This window comes from Pleurodeles waltl, chromosome 11 (assembly GCF_031143425.1).
Source record: "Pleurodeles waltl isolate 20211129_DDA chromosome 11, aPleWal1.hap1.20221129, whole genome shotgun sequence".
NCBI classification, from domain to species: Eukaryota; Metazoa; Chordata; class Amphibia; order Caudata; family Salamandridae; genus Pleurodeles; species Pleurodeles waltl.
The window spans coordinates 15,764,847-15,790,882 of record NC_090450.1 but is presented as its reverse complement, the minus strand read 5'-3'; the positions used below and the strand labels follow the sequence as shown (position 1 = coordinate 15,790,882).

General features: G+C 47.6%; 1 protein-coding gene across 1 annotated transcript in view; it reads right to left on the bottom strand.

Annotated features, from left to right (window-relative positions):
• TFRC (transferrin receptor) overlaps nucleotides 1-2,849 on the bottom strand; it is a 148,854-nt gene extending 146,005 nt beyond the window's left edge. Inside the window, exon 1 of the mRNA XM_069212819.1 lies at nucleotides 2,764-2,849. The gene's annotated coding sequence lies outside the window, so the exon portion shown is untranslated. The remainder of the gene's footprint in view (nucleotides 1-2,763) is intronic.
• Nucleotides 2,850-26,036: the final 23,187 nt, after the last annotated feature.

Sequence of the window (26,036 nt, the reverse complement as noted above, 5' to 3'; positions counted from 1 at the left end):
CGTACAGCTGTGGCACAGGCCTCCACGGGGGGCTCAGTGATGAGGTATGCAGTTCTTTATAAATGCACCGACTAGGCGAAATTTGAGCATCTCTAATATCAAATAGAAACCCCTTAAAGAACAATCACAATTCTTATTTTTTTGGACACAGACACAAAGTGCCGGGGTGCCTCGCCGAGGCTGGTCATAAGCATTCCGTACACATTTCACTGGAGGCATGAGCTGTGCAGTTCAATTGTACGGGTTTATTGCGTGTAATTGAACCTCCACAGTACCACGCCCAAACAATAATCCAATTACCCTTACACAGATCATCTCTCGGGGTCAGGGAATGTTCCAGCCCTAGACCTAGCCCACAACTAAAGTCGTGTCACTCAGACTACATCAAAGCCAAATGCTAACATGAGAAGAGCCGCCAACTACAACGACCGAAGAATCGAGAAAGCGCATAATTAGTATTCATGTAAACAAAACATGGAAAAAAAAAAAGAATATATATATATACACACACACACACACACATACCCCATCTTCATACTGCTTCATGTCGTGCTAATGCCACAACGAAAGCAAACGTAAATACTCGATTTTGACTCGTATGCGAAGCCTACAGAAATGTAGTGCTTCAATGGCGGGCACCGAGCGAAGAGGCGAGAGGCAGCGCTTCTCACCAGGTGTGCGATACTCGAAGGGGGTGCACTTCTCCATTTCAAGTCTGAGCAACGGATGCGATCGCCTTTGTGCTCTTCGCCTATTGTGTAATGGTGCCAAATGCACTGCCTGGTTCGGTTAGGAGCACTTTTCACCCAGGGTACAGCAGCGCACACAAGCTCTGGGAGTTGTGCTATAAGACTGGTGTGCAGTGCGGTGACACTGGCACCACAAGGGTACGGGTGGAGTCCAGACACTAGATCCGTCTCAGCACTCGAGGACACGCTGTGCAAGCATGTCCCTGGCAAGGACTGCACGCGCTCCTCCAGTGTGGAGGGAGGTCATGGGCAGCGCCCCCTGGCACAGAGACGCAGTCCAGTCCTGAGACTCAACCAGTGCCGCGGAAAGTGTTTTTTTTTTTTTTGTTTAAACTAAAGTTCAAGCCATCTCCGAGATGCTAAACCAGCGTTACCTGCCCATAGTAGTTCATGGAATCAACAACCTCAACCACACTCTACACGGTGTGCTGTGCCACCCATATACGCAAAGAAGTGCCATACAAATACAAAAGCTTCTGCGCCCCACACAAGGGTAGTAAACGCTGTATAAATGTTTCGTTACAATGGGACTGCGAACTACACTAGGCAAAAAAAAACAAAAAACAGACAATTAAGTTCACGATCGGTTGTGGATACTTCGTAGGCAGAACATTTGTTTAATTGGGGAAAGTGATTTTGTTTTCTGCACAATACTTGCTTAACTGAAGGTCTGCACAAGTGCTATACCCAGTTCTGGTGAAAAACATGTTATCAAGCGAACTTTAGAAGGGCGAACAATGAGAGGCAGGATTTTTTTTTGGGGGGGGGGTTAAGTTGGAGCAGAAAGATACACTTTCTTGATATTTAAGATCATCTGCTTCCCTTGCCATCTTCTCAGTTGAATGCCCAGAGGCCCTAGAGGCAGTGATTCACCAATGCAGCAAAGCATGCCCAGGCCTGCCAACCACCATGCTACTACACCAGAGCTCTAACCACGCTCTCTGCCAATGCATCGGTTACTACCCACCAGTTCTAGCACCACCCGATCCCCAGAGACTGATGCCAGCCCCACCCTTTAATGCGGTCCTCTGAACCACACGCCAGATGCCCCTCTGCCCACTCCTGCTGCCAGGGCCGGCTTTAGCATTGGTGGCACCCAGTACAACAATGTTTTTGGCACCCACCCATGACCCCCTCCTCAGATTCCCCCTCTACCATCCAGCAAAACAACCCCCACCTCTCCATAGCCCCTCTCTCACACGCAGTTAATTTGTTTTAAAACACTGGTAAAGGCTGGTTTCATTAACCACTCACCTACACACAAAAAACAGATCTGTTCTCTGCAGCCAGTATACCAACTCTCTGCGTTAATGTATGGCAAGTGACACCTGCACTAGAAAATACTCCATCTCTCACTGCAGCAGGAACATTCATCACAAAGCATCTGGACATTTGTATTGCTGCCTGAAAGCTGGACACACAAGGAACTCTGCAGCAGGTGCAGCGCCCCCCCACTCCAGGGCCGCACCACCCCATGAAGCCAGGCACCCCCAGCGAACAACGGAGGGCCCGGGATGCCCTCCCAGTGCCCCCTGCGTGAGCCACGGCGCCACCTGCCCTGGGCCCTCAAGGTGCCCTCCAAGCGCCGCCGCCGCGCGGCCCTCAAGGTGCCCTCGGTACGGGCACCGCCGGGTGCACCCCCCCACCCCGGGGTGCCAGCCCCCTCCGGCGCACCCCCCCCACGTGCTGGCCCCCGGGCACAGCCCCTCCCTCCCGGAGGCTGAAGGTGACCTGCCCGGGGCGCTTCCGGGTTCGGCGCACGTGGAGTTCCGGCGCGGACGCAGGGACTTGGGAGGAGACGGGGCCGGAGTCCCGGGACCCCGGGGAGCTCAGGGACCCCCGAGGGCTGAGGAGGACCCACGGGGGGGGGGGGGGGCCTGGGTGGTCCAGGGGGAGGGGGTCGCGCACGCCACGTGCCGGCTGCGGACACCGGCCCCGTCGGAGACTCACCCGCCCGTGAGGAGGTGTCGGGCCCTCTCCCGCCCCCCGAGCCGCGGACGGCGCCCTCACTCACCCGCGCCCTCCGGTCCCCGCCGCCGCACACCGCAGCCCGGCTCTGCGCACGCTTCAAGAGGCACGTTTCACTGGGGGCGGGGCTCAGGACGGCCCAGGGGCGGGGCTTAGTGCCGACGTCTCGCCTGGGGGGCGGCGCTAAGCGTGGGGCCAACCAGTCGACAGCGGTGAGTTCAAAGGGTTTAGCGCTGAAACGTCTAATTAAGGCGGGACTTACGGTTTGGACGTCCTACGTGGGCGTGGCGTAGAGCGGAGTGGCGTGAGCAGGCCGTGCCTTCCTACTGCCTGTCCGGGGAGAAATAGAGAGCAGAGCATAGGCTTCCCCTACTTGACGTCAGGGGCCGGTGACCCCCAACTGTCACTATTAGCTCCGCCTTCCAGAGGGGCGCGTGGTGGGCGTGACGTCCGAGGACGGGCCTCCAAGCTGTCACTGCCTCCAGTGACCTCGTGAGGAGCGCGAGGCTGTATTCACCGCTCTCATTGGTTAAACCGACCGTAACCGTTAAATCCGTTGGTTGGGGACCAGAGAGGGGCAGACCGGTGACGGGGGCGCACGGTTATGCTCACTTAGGGGTCGCTCAGCATGTTGCTGGCTATAAATGACATAAAATGACCACCAGCGAGAAGAGTCCCCGCTAGAGAGCCAGTGTCAGCACTAGTCTGACTTTTAGTTCTTTTCTTTTTATAAATGGATGTTTTGCACTAATAACAACTCAAACTCTAGCTAACAAACCCGTGGGCGTCCTCATAATCCATTTTGCACAAACTCCTATTGTAAGGACTCAATAAAATAATCTTTACATGTATTTTCACAGGCAAGCTTGATCTTCCAAAAAATGTAAAATTTTATTTTCAGCTGAATTGCACATGCTTATGGTTTCCCTTAGATGTATATGGAGAATCACATACAATGCAGCAATATTTCTTTCTTGTACATGTGGTGTCAGAGGGATACTCAGTGTTGTAGATTTATGAGAGACTTTGCAAGTGTATTTTTCTAACAGCTGTACCATTGGTAATTCTCATTCGTTTATTCTGGGGGAATGAAATCCTTTGTCCAGAACTCTATAAAAGTAAGCCCTTTTCTTAATGACCTTAGGAGGCAAATCCATGGCAGACTGCTCTCCCACTACATACTTAGTATTTTTGCTGACCAGAACTTTTCTGAGTTCCTTGATTGATGATGTATGTCTCAGTTTTGCACTCTGATCTATTGATCTTCATTATATTGACTGATTAATGTGTGACCTATAATATGAAAATAAACCTTTAAGGTTTAAACCACCCTGTCTCTCATTTTTGTAGGTCCAAATGGGCACTACATGCAAAATATGCAGTTGTCGATTGGAGGGCTTTACAGAGAAACAAGTCCAGCAAGAGCACCAATATCCTATAAGGTATTAAAACCGATGCAAGTCCATTGGTCACGCAAGCGAACAAGAGGAAGCGCAACGTCACCCTTAGATGGAGATTAGTGTTCCATCTATAGAGTCAGCACCAGCCAGAACCCCAGCATAGAGGTCACCATTGCACCTGTAGAGTCAGCACCAGTCTGACTCTCATACAGGTGATTACATCCCATCTATAGATTGAGCACCAGTCTCACCCTCACACAGGGGTCAGCACTGCATCTGTAGAGTCCCCACCAGTCTGATCCTTACACAGGGGTCGGCATTATATCTGTATCAAATCAAATCAGGGTTTATAAAGTGCAACTACTCACCCATAAGGGTCTCAAGGCGCCCTGTAGATTCAGCACCAATATGATCCTTACACAGTGGTCAGTATTATATCTGTAGAGTCAGCACCAATCTGATCCTTACACAGGGGTCAGCACTTTATCTGTAAAGTCTGCACCAACAGAGGTCAGCACTTTATCTGTAGAACCAGCACCAGTTTGGTCCTTACACAGGGGTCAGCACTGTATCTGTAGACTCACCACCAATCTGATCCCCCTTACACACGAGGAGGGCATTATATCTTTGAGTCAGCACCAATCTGATTCTTACACAGGGGTCAGCACTGTATCCATAGAGTCAGCACCTGTCAGACTCTCATACAGGGGATCGTATCCCATCTATAGATTGCCGACCAGCCTCACCCTCACACAGGGTTCAGCATCCTATCTATAGAGTTGGCACCAGTCTCACCCTCACATAGGTGTCACCATCAGATCTATAGATTAAGAAACAGTCGCACTCTCATAGGGACAAAGATCCCATTTTATAGAAGAAGTGCCAGTCTCACCCTCACACAGGGGTCACTATCACATCTATAGAATCAGCACCAGTGTGACTCTCATACAGGTGTCAGCATCCCATCCATAGAATAAGCAACAGTTTGACCCTCACATAGAGGGCAGCATCACATCTCTAAAATGAGCACTAGTCTGACCGGTACACAAGGGTAAGCATGGCACCTGTAGAATCAGCACCAGTCTGACCCTCACTCAGGAGTCAGTATCCCATCTCTAAATTAAGCAACAGTATAATCCTCACATAGGAGTCAGCATCACTTCTCTAGAATGAGCACAGTCTGAGCCACACAGATGTCAGCATCCCTGCTGTAGAATGAACACCATTTTGACCCTCACACAAGGTCACCATTCCATCTATAGAGTCAGCTTGACTCTCACACCGGGTTCAGCATCACATCTCTAGAGTAGGCACCAGTCTGAGCCTCATACAAGGGTCACCATTGCATCTATAGAATCAGCACCAGTCTGACCCTCACACAGAGTTCTGCATCCCATCTATTGAATAGGCACCAGTCTGAGCATCACACAGGTCAGCATCCCATCCTAAAAAAAATCAGCACTGGTATGGGCAGTGACACAGTGACCATCATCCTATCTGTGGATTCTGCACCATGCGTCACCATAAATTAAGCTGAAAATCAGTCATCCTATCTTTGTCTCTACTTATTTCTCAAAGAACAGAGTTAGTGGCCAATGTGGCAACCTAGTGAGACTCTTCAGAAAGTCCAATTTGATGACATCCTTTGTTTAGGTTTAAAAAGATTCAGACTCCATTGTGCCGATGAATCATGTCTTGTAAACAAGAAGCATCATGGGTTGCAGGCTGTATTTCCACGTTGGGACAGCATCTATCCACACAGATGCACATTTTTACCCTGGCATGGCATTTGAGAAAATACATTATGGGTGCTGTCAGTTTTTTTTTTATTAATAATTTGCTTTGATAGTGTATATGATTCTTGCCTAGGGTGCATATTTGTTTATAATTTTGCACGTTTGTACTATATTCTTTTGTCTCTTTTGTGCTTGTGATAATGATTTTTAGCCTTCGAGAGTTCTTCTAACTTTCTGAATCATTGCATATATTTTTAGAAGTAAATAGATTTCAAAATCTGCGTGGAAAACATTACTATTGGATTCCGGTCCACCGCCTAACTGATCCACTGTTATGCCAATGATAGCCAAAGAGAAAAGGATGCATTAATGAATATTTTTTTCCCACAAGGAACAATTGCCACATTGTGCAAAGAAGGGCCACTGTAGGTCAAATTATCCAATAATGTGAATTTTGTCTGTATAACTTCACAGGCAGACTGACAATCCTGTGTCCAGTAAAATAATGCACCTTTCTCCATAAAATCTCTGTTGGATGCACTGACGATTGCAACCTCAGGGATGTAAGGAGCACAAAATCTCACTAGACCCAGGATAGATCTGATAGCCAATGCATTCTCAGAGAAAACATTGTCTGTAGGGAAAAAGACTGAAATGCAGGATAACAGGCCTAATAGAAAAAATACAGAAATGTAGAATATCTGGATAGAAAGAAAACCAGAAACAATGTGTTACTGTGGGGAAAGGAAGGGACAGATAAAGCAGAAGGCTGTACACCAGTGGTTACCAACGTTTGGTCCGGGGACCCTTGGGTCCGCGACTGCTTAGAAAATTAAATAATATTAACAGACCAATAAAGTGTATATAAATAGAGTGGCTAAATGTACAATTAAAATGTTAAAACGTGCTGTAAATGTTATGGAATTTGAAATTGGAGGCAAAAAATTAAATTAGCATTCTCAGATTGGTTTGTGGGAATAGTGCAGGTGCATTAAATGGAAAACAGTATGCACAGTGTTTGGCTTCATTTGAATTTAGAAAAGCTCCAACTTTCCTATTGAAATTAAACACAATGTTTTATTTATTTATATTTGTTTGCAAATTAAATAAAATGTGTTATCATTTTTGTATGTGTTTGATGACTGCTTGTTTCTGTATTTTTTTGGGTTCAAATCATCGACAATGTTCAGGCTGGGGTCCCTAGCTTCCAGTAGTGACTCAGTGGGAGGGTCCCCAGATTCCAATAATGATTCAGTGGTGGTGTCCAGGTTCCCGTAATGATAAAGTGGGGGTATACAGAAGTCAAAAGGTTGAGAACCACTGCTGTACACAGTTGTCACAGGAAAGAAGACAGAATGCTGTAACAGCAGTGGTTCAGAGTTAATCTCCAGTTCACCAATAGATGCTATTGGAGTAGAAAGCAAGAGCTCCGACTGAAGGCAATTGATATAAACTCTGAAGGAAGAAGCCATCCTTAAATCTCTCCTTCCAGCTCACCCCCACACAGGATGGTTGGAACTGAGAATAGGTGTGAAGGTGAGCTAGCGGTCACATGTACAGGCAGAGCAGTTAAAGTCCCTTCTCCACCTCTCTTGCTCTTGGTTCTCATGGGTATTGCAGGAAGTGGACAGAAGTAAACTCCAGATCAGAACATGTAATGGACCCCATTTCGGAACATAGCAGGAGAGCATACAAACGAGCAAAGGGGCAGGATTGTGGTGATAACACAGGGCTCAAATTATAATTAGATGCACTGAAGAAGTCCTTTCCAGCCCTGAGCCTCAGGGAAGGCATATAGTTTCCACATGCATCAATAGTTGAGAAGCAAACCCTGGATAGGAATCTGGGCTTGACGTGATTTCCAAGAGGATTTGGAAAGCTTGCAAATGAACATTGGAGTATGGCACATGTTCCGAACCATTGTTTGCGATGGTGGCAGGGTTACAGAACATCTTCAGGTAGCGGGGGGCCTGATAAAGTTTGTCTTCTGTGAACTACAGACAGGCAGGGATTACCTACTTGCACCAGTACCAAGACTGCACTTGTTAGGAGTGCAGACCTGATCTTAGAAAACCCTACTCCAAGCCCAACTGACTGAAGAATGCGAGGAGGACATCTGCACTGCTGAGGTTGCCTTTGAGCCATGTGATCATCCAACTCAGCTGGTGAGGAGAAGAAAGAAGTAAGATAATTGAAGAAGTAATCTATGCTCAATTCCAAGATTACATCAGTGCTAACCATCTCCTGCATGACTACTAACTGGCTTCTGGTGGGACCTCTACGGTGCACATCGCAGAGGATCACCACTAGTGAAGATGGCCCTTTCCTCCTGATATTGCTGGACATCTCAGCTGCCTTCAACACAATCAACCACTCAACTCACATCCACACCATGTAGTCTCGTATGGCGTATAAAGGCAATGTCCGTCACTGTTTCTTCTTTCACCTTTCCAATCAACACCAGTTTATTCACAAGGTCACCTCCAGGTCCCAAAAGATTCCTATCACAGGCGGAATTCCTTAGTGTTCCAGACTGTCTCCTGTCATCTTCAACTTCTACACAGAGCCTCTTGGGGCTTTACTCACAGATAACAGAGCATCAATATTCACCCAACTAGGCTAATAGTACATAACTCTACAAGAACGTCTACTCTGCTGCAAACTCAAAGTCCAAAAACATCAAGGACATCCAGATCTGGATGTCTAGCACCTATCTGAAGCTCAGCCCAACCAAGACAGCATTCCTGTTATTTGTCAAGAAAAACAAGCAAGAAATAGTGCAAGCCTGGCTGAATGACATGAACTTTGATGGTTTCAAACCTCAATGTTCACTGAATGCCAAGTCACTTGGATTTACCTTGGATACCAACCTCACCATCAAGGAACACATAACAAAAAAACAAAGATAGCCTGGTAACAGCTCTCGCTTACAAAGAAAGTGAAACAGTTTCTTCAAGAAAGCAACTTTAGAACTGCAATTCAGGCCCACAGAGTCCCTCATTTGAATGGTTGGTAACACCCTACTCCATGGCCTCTCAGATTCAACAATGGCACCCCTTAAGGGCATCTGACACAACAGGGCATGTGCCTCACCCAGGGAAGGAAGAAATATCATTATATCACCGCTATCTCAATGGAACTACACAGACATCTCTTGTCGACCTGCAGCAACTTCAAAACCAGATGCATCATTTACAAAGTCTAGTATGGAGTACGTTTAGCCATTATTGTACTTTATTTATTTCTGTAATGGCACTTGCATTTGTGTTTATTTGCATGTTCTGTTTTGGATTCCTGGCTGCCTCGAGCGCTCGCGTGGTTCTGGAATGAACAGGCCGTTGACTCTTCTTCGCCTGTCATTCACAGAGCCAGACGAGTGCTCTGGGTTGTCGTGGATCCTCGTCAATAAAGAAGACTTTATTCCAGGCTTATTTCTACTTGGACTTTGTTTGACCTGTGTCCTGTTCTCTATGCAACCACAATACCACACAAAGCAATCAGGACCAACCCCTGCTTACTTTGCAGTAAACTCACCATCTCTGGTGGCTCTTGGCACACCCACAGCCAGGCCACCATCCGAATGGAAACTAAACGTGTAACGCAGAAAAAAACAAAGCATCAGGACTTTTTCATGTATGCACCCAGGATCTGGAACAACATCCTCGTATGTATAAGAACCAACACCTTGCAGCTCAAATTTAGGAAATAGTTAATGACACACTTTATATAACCCTACATCACAATGCATTAACAGTCCATAAACCAACTACCTCTCCTATCACTTGTTGACTGTATTCTTGCCTTTGACTCTGTAGCAGTTCACTGCCTTTTTGGTTATGTTTGCGCTATACAAATACCATATAGATGCATACATACCAGCATACATGCAACTGGTCTTTGACAAATTGATGAGTTTACACCATACCCAATCATTCTGCCACGCTGTCAATATTATCCCTTTCCAAATCCCAGAAAATCCAGTAGGTTGTCACATCTCTAGGGTGGCATCTGGGTATATTGAGTCTGGGAGGCTTTCCTAATTACAGTACTGTTTTAACAGCCGTTACAACATATATTGTGCTAAAGATATCACCATTTGAAATGTTTAAGATAGTAAGCTTAAGCCCAGTTCTCAGTGGGAAGTGATGAAGCCACGGGCGGTTGCTAGTACCTAGACCACCAGAAATGTTCGACCCTCATTGGTAGAATTCCATATATGGAAATCTAAACTTTAGGTGCCCCCATTTATCAGATAAATACAGTTTTTTCTTTAAATGATTTTTTAAGTCCAGTGAACTAAATTGTGTTTTAACAAAACACTAGTCACTGACCACCTCATTGATTCAAGTATCAGAAATCAGGAAGACCTCAGAGGGCCACACTGACTTCACTGTGGTGGGCACCTTGCTCTTTAGGTGGTGGGTGTGCAGGTGCAGGAATTTTTGTAGTATTTTTTTTTTTTGGTGGAAGAAAATCAGCAGCTAAGGCTTAAGCCAACTGACTTGATGAGTCTGGTGCAAAGCGCTGGATAAATTCAGGGACTTGGGCCCATATTTACAGGCGGCCTGCGCAGCTGGTGCATCACTTTTTGTGGCGCTCCAGCGGTTCAGGTTGCTGACCCATATCTACAAGGCCTAGTAAAGCCACTTTGTGTGGCTTTACATGGCCTTGTCGATATGGAGTAAGGCAAAGCAGCGCAAGTCGCTGTGTTGCCTTACTTTGCGTCAGGGAGGCATTTCCATGGGTGTTGCATGGGTGTTCCCACACAACATCCATGGATTCTGACGCATTCCCAGATTTACAATGTTTTGTAAACCTGGGAAAGTGTTAAAAGACTACGCCACCCCAGGGGTGGTATAAGAGTGACACAACAGGGAGAAATGTCTCTATTTCTCCCCGTTTTTTTCCGCTTTCTATGTGTGGTGCATTGTGCAGTAGACATAGAAGCATGCAGTCCCTTCCATTGATTGTTTTTGTGCAGGAAGGTGTTCCTTACTACACAAAACCAATCACCTCCACAATGAAGGCACCATTGCACCATGATGCAAGAGTGCCTGTGTTAGCGCATGGCAGCAATTTGTGCACCAGCACAGGGGAATAGGACATGAATGCGCCGTATCTTGTAGATATGGTGCATTTCTGCCCTTTCCTGATGGTGGAGGGTGGTTCAGCAAGGCTCTTGCCGCACCGCCCTGTGCCATGGACCTTGTAAATATGGCCCATGGTCCAAAGCCCAACATCAGTATGCCTTGCACAAGTCAGAATCCCTTGTAGGAAAAAACCTGGTAAGGAACATAGTCGCAATGACTTCTGTAGATACTAGAGTTGGCAGGGAGAAGCCTCATGGGCTATCATTGCCCACAGGGCCTAAGTTATAAAATTGTCTAGCATCAAGACTATAGGATGTATAAAATGTGGAAGTGATATCTTAGCCACAGAAGTCTCTGGCAGGTTTCAGATTTGTTTGTGTATCTGAATTCAAACTGGTTCTATGTACTTACCAGTAAATAAAGTTCTATTCTTCTGTGCATTGAAAGCACTGAGTGGGCATTTGCACTCTTCAGTGTCATTTACTGCCATACAGTATGTGACCCTTCCACCTACTGGAGTAAGCGATTGCTACCACCCTTCTGAGAGATTCACATGCCCAGTCAGAGTAATTTGGATACACAATCCGAGTAAAGTAATACCATGGCTCTGGGACACTAGTGGTGACTAGCATTGGATAGCTTCAGATCCCACTGACTTTTTCAGTACCTCAAAAAGAGGTCTCACACATTCATATTGTGTAACGCTTAAAAGATGCCTGTTTGGCTCAGATGGAGTTTAACAGCATATGTCATGTACTAGGTGTACAACCAGGAGAGTGATGAGGTGTCTATAGAAGAAAAGTGATGGGCGCGCCCTCCAATAAGAACTTCAGCTGCACCATGCAATAGGCCAGACTCCTTTAATGCAGACTCCTTTAATGCAGCAATAAAACAGAAAGCTTTCAACAGCAGAAAGGGATACTCATCTGACCAATACCCTCCCGGTGGCTCAGACACAGATCTACGAAGAATGGGGATGTTGGGAAAGTAGACTAATCCTAAAACAATGACATTGTTTGCGTATCTCAGGTGACTGTATGAGCTGTAAGCCAGGCTCCCAGGTACTTTCCTTGTATTATGGTATTCAATATTAGAGAATAAAACACTGAAAACACTTTCTGAACAGTGAAGTTGATCCTATAATGACTGCTCTCCAAGTAGTAGCCTATGAGAATGGTTGGGCTGGAACCCCAGAATTACGAAAGTTCATGCAAACATCTAGAAGTGTAATCATGAGAAGTATTGAAAGGATAGGCTACAAAGGAAGAAACAAACAGTATTCATATTTAACTTTGAGAATTTAATATTGTAACTACAGATTAATTGGCCACACACAAACTCGTGTCAGAAAATAACTATTTAATAAGGATTTGTTTTTCAATGCCTCTTTAATACATTTGATATAAATTCCAATTTACCACCTATTTCTGCAAGAAACCTGTGACCAAGAAAATGGATTAGCAGTAGCATAGACAAATGGTCTATAATACTAAGGCTGTGGGCCTGACTTATTTTTTATTTGTCTTTTCTTTCTACCACACCTGCAGGGGAGCTGTAGTTACATTTATCACTCGTTCCATGAAAACAAGTTCTATACTTATGTCTAAGACTGTCCTCTAATGTTTCAAATTGTCATATCTAGTTCTAGGGGGCACTTCTAGTAAAATTCAGCCTCCTACACCTTGTCAACCATTCTTTAATAACCATTAATACATGCCGCGGTGTGTGGTCCCTCGCTCTGCAATCGTATGTGATTGTGGCTTATCTGATACTCACCGCTCAGTAATAGTCATAGCCTGTCCAGATTCGCAGGCCAAAAACAAAATATTCATAGTTTGCTAAGATTTCCACCCATAACACAGTAATACACAGAGTATGCAGGGAATGGCCCTTCATAACACAATATTACTCAAGACATGCTACACTTCGCCACCCATAGCACAATGACCCTCAGAGCATGCGTGGGTTCCCACCCAAAACACAATAATACTTATAGCACAGAGGGATTTGCCACCCATAACACATTAATGTTCTTACCTTGCTTGCTTACTTTGCCTCCCATAACGCGGTAATACCCATAGCATTCTAACATTGTCACCACAACAAATGCATACTCATAGCATGAAGGGATGTGCCACCCATAATGCAATAATATAGCAGATTTCCCAGCACAATACAAAAATCCTCAGATCAGGGTAAGATTTGGCACTCATAACACACTAAGGCCCTCATTACGAGTCTGGCGGTCCTAGGACCACCAGATTCGCGGTGGCGGTCTGACCGCAGCCAAAGCAGTGGTCCAACCGCTTTGGGGGCGGTCAGACTGCCACATTATGACTATGGTGGTTCTTCCGCGGTTCAACCGCCAGCACCACCAGTTTCCCGCCACTCTAGGGACTGGCGGTGCTGTCGGGCCTAATCCTAATCATGCAGCGCAGCCCTGGGGATTGCAACCCCCCTCCCCACCAGCTTTTACACGGCGGTTGCACCACCATGTAAAAGCTGGTGGAGATGGGGTACAAGGGGCCCATGGGGGCTCCTGCACTGCCCATGCCAATTGCATGGGCAGTGCAGGGGCCCCCATGGACAGCCCGTCGCGCTTTCACTGTCTGCTTAGCAGACAGTGAAAAGCACGATGGGCGCAGTTGCACCCTACGCACCGCAACATTGCCGCAGGCTCGATTACAAGCTGCATCAATGTTGTGGGCTGTTTCCCACTTTCCGCCCGCTGACCCAGTGGGAAACTCATAATAGGGGCCGCGGGAACATCACCGCACTGGCAGTGAGCTGACCGCAGGACTTCGGCGGAGAGCCTTTTTCGCCCGCCGAAGTCATAATGACGGCATAATAGTTATAGCATGCATGAATTTACCACCCATCATACCATAACACTAACAGCATGTACGAATTTTCCACCCTTGACAAAATGATCATCATAGGTTGCTAAAATTTGCCACCCATTGCTTAACAATACTTCTGGGCCTTATAGACTATGGAGTAACTGGGACTAGGCAAGAGGCACAGTAACTTTGAGATATCTTTGCCCCATGCCTTGTCCCACTTGATTTGGTTTTGAATTCAGCTCCACCACTTTTTGTTTTATACTTTTACCTTCAGATTAGGCTGAAGATTGAAGAGCCACCCATGCCCCAAGCAGCAGGCAAGTAATGAATGGTCATTGACTATCCACTCTTGGCTCCACCTCAAATTATGGTCCACATTTACTAACATTTTGCATGGGGTCTGTGCCACATTTTTGGTGCAGCAATAATGCAAAATGTATTTAGGTATTTACTAAGGCACGCAAATCAAGATTTGCATGCTTTAGAGTGAAATTGTATCTGAAAGTAACACAACCCGGTACCTTGCAATGCGTTCCTTTATACTGCATCGGGGAAGCATTACATCGGTGTAGCATGGCCGTTGCATGCATCAAGCCATGCATTTTGATGCAAACCCATATTTACAAAGACTTGTACACATTAGTTAGCACCAAAATAGTGCGCCTAACTGAAGCTGGTGTAACGAGGGGAAATATATTTAATTCTCACCGTTAATTCCTGAGGAATAAGCCTCTAAGGATATTTTTTGTGCAGGAAGATATGCCTCCCTGCACAAAAACTATCCTGACTATGCGCAGCCCTGCGTATGATTTCATCATTTCTGACCAACCTGGCAGTCTCCTGTCTCCCGTCGGAGACTTGTTCCTCAGCCAGGGTCGGACTGGATGATGGGCGTTTCATTCTAAATAAACAATGCAAAAGCAAATGGTGGCGGTCCCTGAGAAGAGCTCCACAGTGATGCAAAGGTCATTGGCGCAGTCCAGTCATTATGGGGGCACACTTCGCTGGTCCTAACCTCACCAAATGAGCCATCAGTGACTGAAGTTATTAATATGACACATGTTTGTAAGACTTGTGTGTCTCCTGGGTGGTTGGAAATGTGTAAGCCAATAGTGTAGATAATCCTTTTACCCATCCCAAACTTCAGTTATTACTATGATCTCCCAAATAACACATTCTAGACTCTTCCCCCCGCTATCCCTCCATTATCCTAGTCAGTCCAACTAACAGCCTCGTGTGTCCACCACTCAAATTACCAACACACATTTCCCTATATTAATCCACCACTAATCCTTTCTGGGTTCCGGAATAGCATGTTACTTGCCGAACAGTGCTGTGGCGCTCCATCAGGGGTGGTAAGCCCTATATAAATACAATTACAATAATCCTCATGTACTTCAAACAACACAGGAACGAGTGAGACCCTTGAGGGACCTCACAATGCAGCATTATTTTTTGCCTCAGGCCTTTGAGAAGGGGTGGCGACTTACTGTGAATGGGTGGACAACATTAGCACCATCCAGGTCAGTACTTAACCCTAAAACACTGCCTCCCTTAGGAGTTTGAGAGGGCATAACCGAGGGCAGCCCACAGACCACACAAGGCCATACATAGTGACATATTTTACAAATTAAAACAAAGACATAAAAATGTTTAAAACAATCTAACCGCACAGGGACATTCTGACCAATTATCTGCAGCCACCTGTGCAAGCAGAGAGCCAATGAAAAGGGGTCACATAAAACCCATGGCCCCTGCACCTGTGTTATATGTGGGGGGACCTGTATGTAGGGGTGGGGATGGTGAAGATCGAGCTGGGGAGCCTACATGGTGTTTTGGGGGTGGAGGGTTGGGGGGTCGTTTTTTAGGGTTTGGGGATGGGGATGGATCTAGGGGCTTGGGGAGTTGGGGGGTTGTAGTGGCAACGGGGGGGGGGGCTGTCATGTCACATACAGGTGACAGGAATGAGTATTCCTGTCACCCCTATGCTTTCCACCAGGGATTACCGTCATGTCGATAATGACCGCCATAGTGTGCAAAATAACAATGGGTTGGGATGCAGCCTTGAGTGATTACCAGCAGCTGAGATTAATTCAAGCATTCCATCCATCACCTTGTTGTTTTTGCATTAGCCGCCCTAAGTGCACAGGGTATGCCAGACATGGGTCCTGTGCTCACTGTGCCTCTGGAACCAGGCTACACCTGGCTGAAGAGCCCTAACTGATTACCAGTGGCTGAGATTGATTCAAGCGTTCCATCCATCACTTTTTGTACACTTTTTGTATACTTTAGTATAACTCATTATTACACCATTCTGTAAGAATGCCACATGGCGTCACCCAATAACTAATGTGGTATATTTGTGGGAAACAAAATCAGCATCATCTTTCGTGCACCCTAAATGAAAGAACATGGACATTCCAAAGAGAGAAAGAGAAAATAGATGTACACCCTGCAGAGGCCAATACACTGTCACACTAAAAACATTCAAAGAGGAAATATTAACTTACTTTGTGGTCTTCCAGAAATCCTTTCACCTTTATGACACCCATGAGTCGACTAAGGTGATAGGTGTTTAGTGTAATCAATGGATTGTGGCCTGAGACCGCATGCAGAGCAAATATTAGGAAAATTGAGCCTTTCGCACCTGGGGAGTTGTTCTGAGCCCTTTCTTTAATACACACTGGAATGACCTATCCATTATCCTGGAGACCCCCAGCCCAGGCTACCTCTGGATGGTGCAGTGAAAACTGCCTCTTTAATGGTGATTATTTCATTTTTCTGTCATTTGGAGGAAAAAACGTACAACAAAGTCTGACCATTCTAGAAAGGAGCAGTGGTGTGTGCTCTCCAAAATAATCAAGGTAAAAAAAAAGAAACCCAATAATCTTTCAGAATAAAACTGAAATAGGAATGTGCATTCATGGGTGGCCCCATGGATCACTGACTGAACTACACACCTCTCAGAACAATACACAGTTTCACAAAAACCTTTACACTATCCAAAGCAGGGCAGGTTCCCAACCTTTTGACTTCTGTGGACCCCCCACTTTATCATTACTGGTACCAGGAGACCCTCACTGAATCATTATTGGAATCCAGGGGCCCCCCACTGAATCATTACTGAAAGACGGGGACTCCACCCTAAACACTGGTGACGATTTGAACTGCAAAACATACATAAAAAATACAGAAACAAGCATTCATCAAACACGTACACAAACGATAACACATTTGATTTAATTTGCAAACAAATTAAAAAAAAACAATTGGAAGGTTGGAGCTTTTTCTAAATTCAGTTACAGTCACACATCGTCCATACTGTATTCTGTTTGATGCACCCGCACCGCTTCCACAAATCAATCTGAGGGTACCAATTTAACTATAGCCTTCAATTTCAAATTCCTCGAAATTTACAGTATGTTTTACATTTTCAAATGTGCATGTAGCCACTTTAATTATGTACACTTTATAAATCTGGTAATAGTATTCAATTTTCTAAGCAGTCACGGACCCCATGAGGAGGCGTCACAGACCCCCAGTTGTCCCCGGACCACAGGTTGGGGACAACCGACGTGGGGCATTTATCCTACAGACTCCACACTGTGCAGTTGAAATTCTTTGGTTAAACTCCACCTCACATTACCCGAGAGCACCATCACCCATCTCTCCTGTATGTAGTTGACATCCTAACTCCACCTCACATCACCTGAGAGCGCCATTACTCATCTCTCCTGTACGGCGTTGACATCCTGGGGCTTTCTGTGAGTCAAGACCTTGTGTAAATAACTCCAACGAGAAATGTGAGCTGTTGTTTTGTAAACAGATGTTTAACGCTTGCAGGACAACCACAACAACTCCTGCAGTTCAGAACATGGCTGATAAACCTGAGGGCCGGCCTTAATAAAAGGATGTATGGCTGAAGTTAAGAATAGTGAATCTGTAAATGTTTATCTTCACAATGTTGCAGGAGTTCAGACCCTAGGTAAGACATGTGGGAAGAACGACATTTTAAACTCAATACTGAGGTTGAACATCAACAAGAATACATATTGGCGAATGTTCAAATTGGCCTTTCACATTGCAGGATAAAGAACACTCACCAAGTACAAACAATGACTAAATAGAGAGTACACGAAAACAGGCTTTAAAGAGAAGCAAGCAGGAAGGGGCAGAACTGGGACCTGGAGGAAGAGAGCAGCTGCAAGCTACACACACACACACAAGGGATGTCATAAAAGATGAAGCTTGCTTCCTTCTATGAGTCAAAGAGAAGCTATCACTTCAGAGATTTTCCAGCGAAAAGTTAAAAAAAACTCTAAAAACAAGGTGATAAATAAAAGTTGACCATCCTGCGGTACAAGGCCTGTACGCTTCCGGAAGGAGTTACCAAAGTGTAGGAGTGTGTGGCAGAGTCATCCAGGCACATGGACAGAGAGGAACAAGGTGCTTTCATGTACTAGCAGCCCAAACATTATCAAAGCATTTCAATCCATCAATCAGGATTTATAAAGCTCGGCAAATCACCCATAAGGTTCTCAAGGCGCTGGAGTTGCTAGCTGCTTCGCGGTGCTCCGTTCATTCGAACAGCCAGGTCTTGAGTCCTTTCCTGAATTCCCGGAGCGATGCGGCGTTCCGAAGGTGCAGGGGAAGGTCGTTCCAGGCTTCGGCCGGCAGGTGAGAGAAGGAGCGTCCTCCGCTGTTAGATCGGCGGATCTGGGGGTGACTGCAAGGAAGAGGGAGGCGGATCGCAGGTGTCTGCTCGGTTTCAAGAGGCAAAGGCTTGGCAGTGGCCGCCTCAGAACTCCTTTACAGACTGTATAAACTCCGCACTAGAAGAAACTAGCTTTGTTTTTTTCAATGTGTAAAGTAAAAATGATGTCGCAAGAGGGCACAAAGTAATATTACAAAAATGATCTGATCATTCTTTCAGTCGTGACAATATAGTATTTTTTTATTGGGTTGAATTACATACAAAAAGCTCCTTATGAAGGCTTGGTGGGCGTAGTCTCATCCAACTGTCTTGGATTGTGCAGGAGAAGAGATTGTTTGTGTCTTGAATTCCCAAAAGGAACTGACCAAGCATTTAAGAGGATCAAAGTGTGAGGCCTGTGAGAAAAACTGGCCCTCTTATAAGTTTCCACTAGGTGGTCAACCCAGTGGAGATTTCTTGTTAATGAAGAAATATGACTGGATCAACTGACACCACCTAGCAGGTTGGATGCCTCAAGTGGGGTCAAGGGTCAATATGGAATAGCCACTAATAGGGCGATGAGGTGATCTAGTTTTGCTCATGTAGGGAAATGGATTATTGCTCTGAAAGAATGGCCTACCAGGCCCCTTAGAGTCCCCTTAGGATCAGGAGTGGGCTTCGCCACTTGAGAAACACTTTTGGGATCTCTTCCAGAAATAATGAAAGTATTGCTGAAGGGATGAAGAGTGGTCTGGAGAGATAAAGATGGACCATAAATGGACCGTGGCTAATGCACCCCGAGGGGTCCAGGGCATACATACATCTACGAGAAGGAATAAGGGGAGTGTCGAGCATGGATGTAGAAACCATATGCACCCGCACCCTCCCCTTTTGGCTTCTGCAGGGAGACGTACCTTGCCATGGGAAAGAACCACACTCAAGAATGGTCAAGGTCCTTTTAAAAGAACCAGTACCGGGAGGTGGGTGTGACCCCCTTCCAAAGCCAAAAGACCGAGGGAGGGGGTTAGCGGTCAGTTGCAGTTCACATCAAGTGCATGGACAGGATCCTGTTGGATGGAGCTGTCAAAGATAATTTATAGCGGTGTCAAATTGGCTTAAGGCTGGCGATCAATCATTTATGACTGTATGATTGATTTATGATCTAGCATGATTTATGGTGCATGTAAATGATCAATTACTATCAAGATAATTTAAGACCATTTCATGATTTACGACTTAACGTAAACAAACTGCGACCCTTTACCTCCACCAAGGGTCTCTGACTCTTGCTGGGAGAAGGACGGGTGGTGAAGAGAGAGGGTCACAGGCCCGGAAGGACCAGGTAGCCTATTGTGGATGGGTTTGAGAGCAGGGTGGGCAGAGGGTCACCAGGGAGTACTGGTGCTCACTGGTCAGGGTTAGAAAAAAGCAAAAGGGAAAGAATGTGAAATCAGGAGTGTGAAGCAGAGGTGGGCAGAGTACGGGGCTGGGTTCCAAGGTGACATCTCCAAGCCACGTTGGCATTGCATGCCGGGGAGGGATTCATGGGCACTCTGGTGAAAGACAGGAGAGGGCAGGAACCAGGCGCGAAGAACACAGATTAGGGTCATGCAGGGTCAGTGCAGTAATGCAGCAGTAAAGCATTACACTAACCAAAGGAACACCCATGCCACAACAATGTGCAGATGTTGCAGGTTAGACACATTCAGCAGATCATATGCACAGTGTTTTTCACCACCATTTAATGATCTGCCTCGCATGAAAAGACAGAAATTCCATTTTATTAACAAGGTTCTCACTACCTTCTAAAAGTAAAACAATCTGCACAAACATGCTATGTTGAATTCAGCAGCAGTGATGCACAGATGTTTGCACTCCATACAACAAAGGTGCAGCTCTGTTCATCCCTGAATCCCAGTTATGTTGTAAAATGTGTCTGCAGTCCTGTTTTTTCACACTCGTTGGCTTCTATCATCACAGTTTTGGTTACCAAACACCAGGGCAGATCAGAGTAATACATCATATATTTATTGAGTCCTGTCTCTGAGGCACCTTAGGATTTGAGACACTGGCCTTTAAAAAAGATGAAACATTTGGAATTTGTATGGACTCTAAATGCCATTTTTTAAACAACTGTTGCTTCGAAAAGAGGGTCTGTGAGTTAAAATGGATCTGTAGGCATAATTAAGAAAACATTTTATTATAAGAATCGTGTTAATCTCCATTTGAATGAAATGAACCTATGTAGGATTTTTGCAATTGCACCCTTATGCAATCTAAAGTTTTTCTGTTCGTCCATCAATTGGGGATGTGCACACCATCTGGGCAAAATTGTCACCTACGTAAATACCTGAACAACACACTGCAGCTGGTAAAAAGGTGACCATGCATCTTTTCTACTGACTGTAGTTTAATGTAAGCTGGGCACGCTTTGTTTAGTTTAATTATACCAGCTCTGCAGTAGAGTCTGACGCCTGCTGCAAGTGCAGTAAAATCCTATGTATGTGGCTGAGGTGTGATCGCAAAATCACATCTTCCAGGGGGCGGGGGACGTTTGAAAAGGTATCTACAATACCACAATTCAGCACAATGGAGCAGAACGCCCTTAGCCCAACCATAACTTGTTAAAATGTAGGGAAGTCCAGACGAGCCCCGATGGTTCAGTCGGAGACCAACTATACACCAAGCAGTGGCGCCGAGCTGCGGGCGCCTCGAAGGGCGTGCTCTGATTCTATGGTGGGAGCTTTGGGGTGGGCCTCGTGGGCCACAGATGCGGGTGGGCTGCAGATGGGAAGGGCTCATCTCACTATTCCTTCCTAGTTTGAATAATTTTTAGAATTTTCACAAAGTGAACACAGTTTCTTCTTGATGGGATGTGGGGAACAGAAGCCCTCCTTCGCGGGGGGGGGGGGGAGGGGGGGGGGGTCACACCAGAGCAGCTCCTTGAGGCCCTCACAAGTGAGTAGCCGCGCTTTACAAAAACGGATTGGTTGATTGATTAGAGATTAGGAGCCTGAGCTCTTTGACACTTGGGGTGCAGAAGGCCCCCTGTGGAGATTTGGTAGGGATTGGGGGGGGGTGGGGAGGGGGGGGTGCAGTGTCCCACCAGGAGGGAAAGAAGAACCAGGTAAAACAAGTCAGTGAAACAGAACAGTTGGCAGGAACTCTCCAAGAGGGGGTGGCAACAGCTGGCACAGCCGCAAACATCACAATCGGGAACAGGTGGCAACACATTAAACACACTTCCTGCAGATAAAACACTCCCAGGTGAATAAATTAGAGAAAACTCCGCTTCACTACACTTACTGATAGGGAAGTTCTGGTTACGGAAATGTACGCACGTTGGCACGAAAGCTGGAGTATGTGCCAATGCCAAAGAGCACATTTTTGTTGTCCTAAAGTGCCCGCCTCAGGGCACACTCTGAAGGGTGCACGAGGCCACCACCCCAGCTCCACTGCACCTAGTACCGAAGCTGGTGTTACTCACAGCGGGTGTCCTAATCCATGTTTACAGGTTTACTGGGGCTTCCAGCTAATCATTGGATGCCCTAAGGAATGGGGAATAACGTGGAAGTCAGTCTTCCTGCACCGATGGTATTCCCAAATTACGAGTTTTTATCCAGGGCCCGGTTCCTCCTGGTCGCCCTTGCGACTCCAAGTACCGACTAGGCAGAAATCTTTACAAACAGTCTTAAGGGCATAGTTGCGGCTGAGGTGTAGAATGCCCTTGCCCCAGCTCTCCACGCCTCATGCTCATCGTTGTGCCCAGACCCTGGCCCTGCACCCTCAAACTCACTGTTGTGCCTACACCCTGGCGCTCCACGCTTCAAACTCACTGTTTGTGCCCAAACCTGGCCCCACCTCTCCATGGTCCATGCTCACTGTTTGTGCCCAGACCCTGACCCCAGCTCTCCACACCCCATTCTCATTGCTTGGGCCCAGACCCCGGCCCCTGCATCTCCATGCCTCACACCTCACAGTTTGTGCCTAGACCCTGGTCCCTGGCTCTCCATGCCCCATACTCACTGCTTGGGCCCAGACCCCGACCCTTGCCTCTCCACGCCTCATGCTCACTGTTGTGCCCAGACCCTGGCCCTCCACCCTCAAACTCACTGTTGTGCCTACACCCTGGCGGTCCACGCCTCACACTCACTGTTTGTGCCCAGACCCTGGCCCCAGCTCTCAATGGTCCATGCTCACTGTTTGTGGCCAGACCCTGGCCTTTAGGTCTCCATGGTCCATGCTCACTGTTTGTGCCCAGAGCCTGGCCCCTGGCTCTCCACGCCTCACACTCACTATTTGTACCTGGGCCCTGGCCCCAGCTCTCCATGCCTCACACTCACTGTTTGTGCCCAGGCCCTGGCCCCAGCTCTCCATGGTCCATGCTCACTGTTTGTGGCCAGACCCTGGCCTCAGCTCTCCACGCCTCGCTCTCACTGTTTGTGCCCAGACCTTGGCCCTTGCCTCTCCATGCCTCACACCTCACTGTTTGTGCCCAGACCCTGGTCGCTGGCTCTCCATGCCCCATACTCACTGCTTGTGCCCAGACGCTTGCCCCAGCTCTCCACACCCCATGCTCATTGCTTGGGCCCAGAACCCGGCCCTTGCCTCTCCACGCCCCACGCTCACTGTTTGTGCCAGGACCCTGGCCCCAGCTCTCCACGCCTCACACTCACTGGTTGTGCCCAGACCCTGGCCCCTGGCCCTCCACACCTCACACTCACTGCTTGTGCCCAGACCCTGGCCCCAGCTATCCATGCCTCATACCTCACTGGTTGTTCCCAGACCCTGGCCCCTGGCTCTCCACGCCTCACACTCACTGTTTGTGCCCAGACCCTGGCCCCTGGCCCTCCACACCTCACACTCACTGCTTGTGCCCAGACCCTGGTCCCAGCTATCCATGCCTCATACCTCACTGGTTGTGCCCAGACCTTGGCCCCTGGCCCTCCACACCTCACACTCACTGCTTGTGCCCAGACCCTGGCCCCAGCTCTCCACGCCTCATACCTCACTGGTTGTGCCCAGACCCCGGCCCTTGCCTCTCCACGCCCCACGTTCACTGTTTGTGCCCAGACCCTGGCCCCTGGCCCTCCACACCTCACACTCACTGCTTGTGCCCAGACCCTGGCCCCAGCTATCCATGCCTCATACCTCACTGGTTGTGCCCAGACCCTGGCCCCTAGCTCTCCACGCCTCACACTCACTGTTTGTGCCCAGACCCTGGCCCCTGGCCCTCCACACCTCACACTCATTGTTTGTGCCCAGACCGCGGCCCTTGCCTCTTCACACCCCACACTCACTGTTTGTGCGTAGAAGTAGCTGGATGTTAGTCGCGTGCTCTGGCTCAGCAGAGGGTGGTAATGCGGGGCTGGGTGGTTGGAAGAGAGGTCAGTGGCCCTCCAGCTGGAGGGGTGCAAAGGCAGGTAGCCCACAGGGGGACGAGAAGGACCTGCCTGCCCCCACCTCCTCCTCACACCCTGCTTCAGCCATCTGGAAGGTGCAAGTTGGAGGGGGCCCCATTTCTGCCAGTACCCCTCGCCGTGCTCTTCATCAAGCAGGGGATCCCAGAGACTTGAAAAGCCCCAAAATAGCAAAGGACTGACTGACTAACAGCAAGCGCTTTGACCTGCTGTAATCTCTCTGTGGGCTTTTAACCACGCCCACCGCATACCCATCACTTTCACTCGTTTGTGGGCTTGCCTTTCAAAAATATTTTGTTATCATTGATATATGCCTTAGGTCTGTCCCTCCTTGGGGCGGTTTTGTTACCTCCTTGGATCCTTTTACATGGATAATTGCACTTCAGCCAATACATTTCACTGCGAGCGAACTTCTTTTTCCTTTTGTGTCTCTGCTTCATGCTCATGCTAATGGCAGCCGTGGCGCCTTGAATCGTCTCACAACGGTAATAGCTCTAACTGGAGCAATCGCCAGACCCGTTGAAATGCTTGCTTGCTTGCCTGCTCACTGCACTCGGCTGTCCAGCCTGATATTTTGAGGATAGTTGTGGTCATGGCCTGACCTGGCTGGACGAAGAGAGAAGTGGAGAGATCTGCTGGGAAGAGAATGTAATTATCATCCCGTATCTGAGTGTCTTTGTGAGATACAAAGAAGCAGCCTTAGTGTATACATATTTTGCACACCGAGTAAATCTTAGGGCAGACAAGAGGGTTTTACGGCCCCCCACTGTGTGCCTTGAAGCTTTGTCCATCTTAGAATGTGCTCTGGGTGATTTATTGCAGTAGAGACTTGAAAGCTGCTCTTTGCTTTCAATAGAAATATATTGCTGACCTTGAAAATGTAACCGCCTACTCGTGAGGATTTGTCCCATCATATATATATTTTAAAAAGCCAGATGCGTCTGAAGGATGTTAAAACCTGGGGAGCAGACACTGAGGCCCCTGTTCTTGAAGAAGTGAAGGGAAAGCCTACTCCCAGCCACCCTGCCTTCCTGTACAAGCCGCAGGCTCCCTGCAGGGTCAGCACCCCGCCTACTCCCAGCTGAAACAACCCTCCCAGGGTGCACAGAAAGGCCTCTTGGCTCACCCCTGCAGAAATCCCTCCAGAATACACCTATTGCAAGGTTGATTTTGGGCAGGAACGTTGAGAAAAGGGTCAAGAAGTCAAAAAATGAGATTTCTTCCTAGCTACCAGGAGTGTTAGGCTCCTCGGTGGGCATGTGGGTGGCACTCTTGGACTTCAACATGTGGCACACTTTCATTTTAGCAACATAAGCTATTTTATAGTATAATGGCTAGCAGCTGCACCGTGTGCAGGTGTCTGTGAGGATGCAGTAGGCCGCCCTGGCACTCTCGCAGGCCTCTTTCTTTTCCTGCCTGGTTGGCTCACTTTTCATTTCCTCTCATTTCGTGTCGGGATGTGACCAGGCTTCGGGGACCCTCGAAGGGGAGCTGGGAGAAGGCTTGGGTGCTGGGTGGGCACATGCTCCTGCACACGGATACCCGAGGCCCCTGGCTGGCATCCCAGTGTGGTACATAAGGGCTGAGCTTGTAGGTTCATCACAGTAACCTATAGACACACCCTGTGGCATCTTCTCCAGACGCCATGTTGTTTTGGCGACGTCACCATGGCAGTCTGGACGGGCATGAGGAACACCGCCTGTGTAATATTGTCTTGGACAGACAGCTCTTTGCCCTTCCAAGATATCCCCCCCTCAAGGAGTCCCCGACCCAGGCTTTGCTTCACCCGGAAGTCTCAGACCGGCAGTGCTTGATTTGTAAATAAAAAGGTGCCGGTGCCCGAAGCCTGCTGCAATTAAATGTGCGAGCACGGAATACTGAGGAGGCGTAATCCTGAAGCCATCTCGGGCCTCTTCAATCCATTTAAAGCCACTCCCTGCCCCTTCAGCTCACTCTTGCAGCTTTCTACTTTCTCCCTTTGTGACGCTTTTTCGTTTTTCCCTTCCTACGTCTCCCCCATATGTGTCTTTTGCTCGCAACAAATGCTTGAGGCAGAAGAATACGCCCAGGCCCTCAAAAACAAGTGCCGGAGCTCAGCACCGGAAACAACAAGCACAAATTAAGCACTGCGGACCGG